Source organism: Schistocerca serialis, chromosome 2 (assembly GCF_023864345.2).
Source record: "Schistocerca serialis cubense isolate TAMUIC-IGC-003099 chromosome 2, iqSchSeri2.2, whole genome shotgun sequence".
In the NCBI taxonomy this organism is placed as follows: domain Eukaryota; kingdom Metazoa; phylum Arthropoda; class Insecta; order Orthoptera; family Acrididae; genus Schistocerca; species Schistocerca serialis.
Genome location: NC_064639.1, coordinates 1,085,429,948 through 1,085,435,991, shown reverse-complemented (window position 1 = coordinate 1,085,435,991; position 6,044 = coordinate 1,085,429,948). Strand labels below are relative to the sequence as shown.

The 6,044-nt window shown below is 42.5% G+C and overlaps 1 pseudogene; it reads right to left on the bottom strand.

The window, feature by feature from the left end:
- Positions 1 to 5,470: 5,470 nt before the first annotated feature.
- On the bottom strand, positions 5,471 to 5,588 carry LOC126459209 (5S ribosomal RNA; annotated as a pseudogene).
- Positions 5,589 to 6,044: the final 456 nt, after the last annotated feature.

The following is a 6,044-nucleotide window of genomic DNA, read 5'->3' as shown; positions in this document are numbered from 1 at the left end:
GGATTACACTGGAACTTCTCAAATTTTCAGACATATACTTTTAAAATGATCTCTTCTTACGTACAGCATTTTCTTGAGAGTTAAAGTGATATTCTAAGCTCTAAGGTAAATAAATCATTTTTATTGTTATAATATTACAATTATTATATATTATTATTATTATTATTAAATTTCTAGGCGTGTGGTGCATTAGACTTGGTGGTATCAGCAAATTACATTAGGGGGAAGGGCAGGAGGACGAGGAGGAAGTAAGAGTCTGTTTTTTCTCTCCCTCCCCCTCTCCCCCTCCTCATAACCAATTCCTGAATTACAGCGTGATCTGATCGTAGGGTATGTCCATGAACCAGTTAAAATTACGCCAAAGACCGCTTTCAGATACAAGATACACTCTTGGATACGCAAGCAGACTGAAGAATCCATTCCACTGACAATAATTTGACAATTGTGACAGTCGACGATAAATTGTACAGGTTATCAGAATCATCATCTCAGTGGCACCCCAGAATGTACGTTCTATATGCCACAACGCCTTACCTCTCAGACACTGTTCATTTTATTCGTGTTTAGCGTGGTAGCTTATTTACCACTTCTAAGACCCGAAACCAGATTTTCCGAAGTACCTATAGTATCTGTTTTGTAAATAAAACTGCCCCTTCCTGCTGCTAGTTACTTTATTTATTCCATACGCGTTTCGCCTTCTCCTGTTCTAAGGCATTATCAATGGGATCCATAACGATACAGTTTTGTTAGTTATAGATTATCAAACAGTTCAATTCGCGATTTTTTGTAAAAAAAATAGTAATTACTTACGATTCGCTGATCTGCGATTCCTCACATATGGTGTGGAGACTGATGACCTCAGCAGTTAAGTCCCATAGTGCTCAGAGCCATATGGTCTGGAGGTCGCACTACCACTTTTATCACTGCCATATCATTACATCTTTGTGTTCTCGCCTTCCACACACTGTTCACCATGTTTCTCACTATTTTTTGCGGTGGCCTATTGTTGTTTTGTCACTCGATACAACTATTTCGTCGTACACTGCTTTTCACAGCGCAAAAAAGAACAATAGGCCACCACAAAAAATAGTGAGAAATATGGTGAACAGTGTGTGGAAGGCGAGAACACAAAGATGTGATGATATGGCAGTGGTAAAAGTGGTAGTGCGACCTCCAGACCAGATGTGAGGAAACGCAGATCAGCAAATCGTAAGTAATTACTATTTTTTTTTACAAAAAATTGCGAAGTGAACTGTTTGATAATCTATAACTAACAAAACTGTATCGTTATGGATCCCACTGATGAAGCCTTAGAACATGAGAAGGCGAAACGCGTATGGGATAAATAAAGTAACTAGCAGCAGAAAAGGGCAGTTTTATTTACAAAACACTTATATGCTTGCTGTGGAGGATGGCCACACAAACAAATCTATAGTATCATTCTACATACTGGCATCACGCGAGTTTTCTTGCTTAAATACATATTTCATGCCATACTTCTAGCTAGGTCACCTGAAGAAAGCTTTCTTTGTCTTTAAAAATTGATCTCTCTACGCTGATACCAGGTTGCATGACTGAGTGTATGTGTATCAAAACATAAATCCAAAAGTTCAAGTTATGATCCATGAGTAATCCTAGGATTTTGTTTTTCTATCATTTAACGCTTCTTTCGCCTCTGGCAGTACATTTTGAACTCAGACGCTGCCAAGTGATAAGGTGTTTTGCGTTAACTTCTAGGTCTCCCTGTAACTTGCTGGGAATAAAGTTCACGAGTCACATGAAAACAAAAGCATACCGCCTCCCGCAAAATAATGGTGAAAGCGAAGTAACCTTCAGAGCTGGGACCAGCATTGCTTTTTACTTGCAATTTAGTCCTTTAGATTTCAACCTAGCATTCAGCTTTTAGTAATATGGAGATGTGCCACGTGGTTCGGTTTCCACGTTAAAATGTAGGTTCCCTTTTCCCAGTTGGATAACTGGCATAGGTTAGAGACACTGAACTGGCGTCCAATTGTGAGACTTGCACCATGTCGTTCAGCCACACGAAACTACTATTATTGTTGTTGTTGTTGTGGTCTTCAGTCCAGAGACTGGTTTGATGCAGCTCTCCTTGCTACTCTATCCTGTGCAAGCTTCTTCATTTCCCAGTACCTACTGCAACCTACATCCTTCTGAATCTGCTTAGTGTATTCATCTCTTGGTCTCCCTCTACGATTTTTACCCTCCACGCTGCCCTCCAATGCTAAATTTGTGATCCCTTGATGCCTCAAAACATGTCCTACCAACCGATCCCTTCTTCTAGTCAAGTTGTGCCACAAACTTCTCTTCTCCCCAATTCTATTCAATACATCCTCATTAGTTATGTGATCTACCCATCTAATTTTCAGCATTCTTCTGTAGCACCACATTTCGAAGGCTTCTATTCTCTTCTTGAGTGAACTACTTGTCTTACACGTTTTACTTCCAAACATGGCCACACTCCATACAAATACTTTCAGAAACGACTTCCTGACATTTAAATCTATACTCGATGTTAACAAATTTCTCTTCTTCAGAAACGGTTTCCTTGTCATTGCCAGTCTACATTTTATATCCTCTCTACTTCGACCATCTTCAATTATTTTGCTCCCCAAATAGCAAAACTGATTTACTACTTTAAGTGTCTCATTTCCTAATCCAATACCCACAGCATCACCCGATTTAATTTGACTACATTCCATTTCCTCGTTTTGCTTTTGTTGATGTTCATCTTATATCCTCAAGACACTGTCCATTCCGTTCAGCTGCTCTTCCAGGTCCTTTGCTGTCTCTTACAAAATTACAATGTCATCGGCGAACCTCAAAGTTTTTATTTCTCCTCCATTGATTTTAATTCCTACTCCGAATTTTTCTTTTGTTTCCTTTACTGCTTGCTCAATGTACAGATTAAATAACATCGGGAAGAGGCTACAAACCTGTCTCACTCCCTTCCCAACCATTGCTTCCCTTTCATACCGCTCGACTCTTATAACTGCCATCTGGTTTCTGTACAAATTGTAAATAGCCTTTCGCTCCCTGTATTTTACCCCTGTCACCTTCAGAATTTGAAAGAGAGTATTCCAGTCAACATTGTCAAAAGCTTTCTCTAAGTCTACAAATGCTAGAAACGTAGGTTTGCCTTTCCTTAATCTTTCTTCTAAGATAAGGCGTAAGGTCAGTATTGCCTCACGTGTTGCAACATTTCTACGGAATCCAAACTGATCTTCCCAGAGGTTGGCTTCTACCAGTTTTTCCATTCGTCTGTAAAGAATTCGCGTTAGTATTTTGCAGCCGTGACTTATTAAACTGATAGTTCGGTAATTTTCACATCTGTCAACACTTGCTTTCTTTGGGATTGGAATTATTATATTGTTCTTGAAGTCTGAGGGTATTTCGCATGTCTCATACATCTTGCTCACCAGATGGTAGCATTTTGTCAGGGCTGGCTGTCCGAAGGCTATCAGTATTTCTAATGGAATGTTGTCTACTCCCGGGGCCTTGTTTCGGCTTAGGTCTTTCAGTGCTCTGTAAAACTCTTCACGCAGTATCATATCTCCCATTTCATCTTCATCTACATCGTTTTCCACTTCCATAATATTGTCCTCAAGTACATCACCCTTACTATTATTATTACTTCCCAAACAGCAATTGCTCAGTTCTGCCATATTCAGTATAGCACGATGTTAGTCTCCATCAGAACTACAGGGGGTGGACAAGAAAATGTAATCACAACAAACATAACACATTATCTTACCTAATAGAATATACAAAAGCCACTGGCATTCGCCGGCCGCGGTGGCCGTGCGGTTCTAGGCGCTTCAGTCCGGAACCGCGCGACTGCTACGGTCGCAAGTTCGAATCCTGCCTCGGGCATGGATGTGTGTGATGTGCTTAGGTTAGTTAGATTTAAGTAGTTCTAAGTTCTAGGGGACTGATGACCTCAGATGTTAAGTCCCATAGTGCTCAGAGCCATTTGAACCATTTGAACCACTGGCATTCAAAACAGTTTCCAGTTGTCTTGCAATGGATAAATGCAGTTTCTGTATGGTTTTGAAGGGAACTTATACCATTCTTCCTCCAAAATAGTGTCCAGTTCGGGTATCGTTGGTGGAGATGGACAACTGGCACGCATTCTTCTCTCCAAAGTAGACCATAAATTGTCAGTGATATTGAGATCTGATGACTGTGATTGCCAGCGGAGATGCGAAAATCCGTCCTGGTGCTCACAGAGCCAGTCCTGGATGACGCGACCTGTGTGAAGGGGTGCCCTGTATTGTTGGGACACACCAACACTACTGGGGAACAAATATTTTACCATGGGATGGACCTGATCACCCAAAATGATCACATAATTATTAGCAGTAATGCGACGTTGCGGAGTAAAAATGGGGTCCATGGAATACCATCGTATGGCTGCCCAAATAGCGAGCGAACCCCTGCCATTTTTCCCTCTTGGCAGCAAGCGGTCTGCATCATGGGCTTCAGACGGCGTACTCCACGCAAACTCTGGCAGAAGTTTGAAGCAGTGTGAAACAGGACTCATGGGTCCAAATGACATTCTTCCACTGCTCCGTAGCCCAAGTTGTATGGCTTCGGCGCAATGTTTTACTGTAACGAGCAGTTGCATCACTGATGTGTGGTTTTGCAACTGCAGCTCGTCCTGCAATTCGCAACTTATGGAGATCCTTCCTGTTGATGTTGTGCTGCAGTGTTCGCGAATGCGACATTCAGTTCTAAATTGACTTTTGCAGCTGTCATTCTCTTATTTTTCGTCCAATCCTCTTCAATGACCGCGTCTGCCACGATCGCTCGACACATACTTTCGTCAGCGTTATGATTTATCGAAAGATGTTTTCCCTCATTCCCTGTATGCGGTATTAATCCTCGATTCCATGCCACTGGAAACACCAAACACTCACGATGTCTTTGTTACGTAAACACCGACCACATGATCTCCAAGAATTTGCTCACTTTCGAATTCACTTAGCTCCGAATAATGCGCTCATAACTACACGAAACGCTGTTCTGACCACGACTGACGACGTTGCTCAGGTGAAGTTCGTGGTCAAATACAACAGCCCCATCTACAAGCTTGGTTAGCAAAGGAATTTCTCGTGGTGTTTCTGTATTTCTGTCCAACCTGTACATTTGCCAGACAAAAACGATTTTAATAGCAGCGAATCACTGATTTATTGAAGTGACAATTACAAGCGTACCTCAAGCTATTACGCCAGAAAAACTACACTCCTCCCGAGCAGGCCATGAAGGCCCAACAGGTACCGACCGGCCGTCGTGTCATCCTAAACCACAGGCGTTACTGGATGCGGATACGGAGGGGCATGTGGTTAGCACACCGCTCTCCCGGCCGTATGTCAGTTTCCGAGACCGGAGCCGCTACTTCTCAATCAAGTAGCTCCTGAGTTTGCCTCACAAGGGCTGAGTGCATCCCGTTTACCAACAGCGCTCGGCAGACTGGATGGTCACCCATTCAAGTGCTAGCCCAGCCCGACAGCGCTTAACTTCGGTGATTTGACGGGAACCGGTGTTACCACTGCGGCAAGGCCGTTGGGCTTTTACGCCAAAAGGTACAGAATCATTTCCTTTCTACTTTTAATATAGCACTAGTTCACAATAATTCATTAGTTACTCTGGAGATATTGTATATCACCTATGACACTGTTGCTCGTTTAGCTCCACCCAGGGACGGTTAATGAACCAGGAATTCTGTCGTCCGCCACAGCAACGATTGCGATCAAGAAGACCAGCAAGTGTTACTGCACGACAACTCATCGCGGATGGTTTTGATCTAAATGAAAGCTGCAAGCTTGAATGGACAACAAAAAACATTGGGAACAAGAGCCCATCACCTTGATCCCACAAAGAAGCCAAAAGGTTTTGACCTATCGAGGAACCTCTGGTGCCGCCTCAACAGGTTAAGGACTGGACATGGTTGTTGTAGCTACTTCAGGAACAAATGGAGCTGGATCAGTTCACCAATGTGTAAATGTGATTAAGAAGAGCAGACA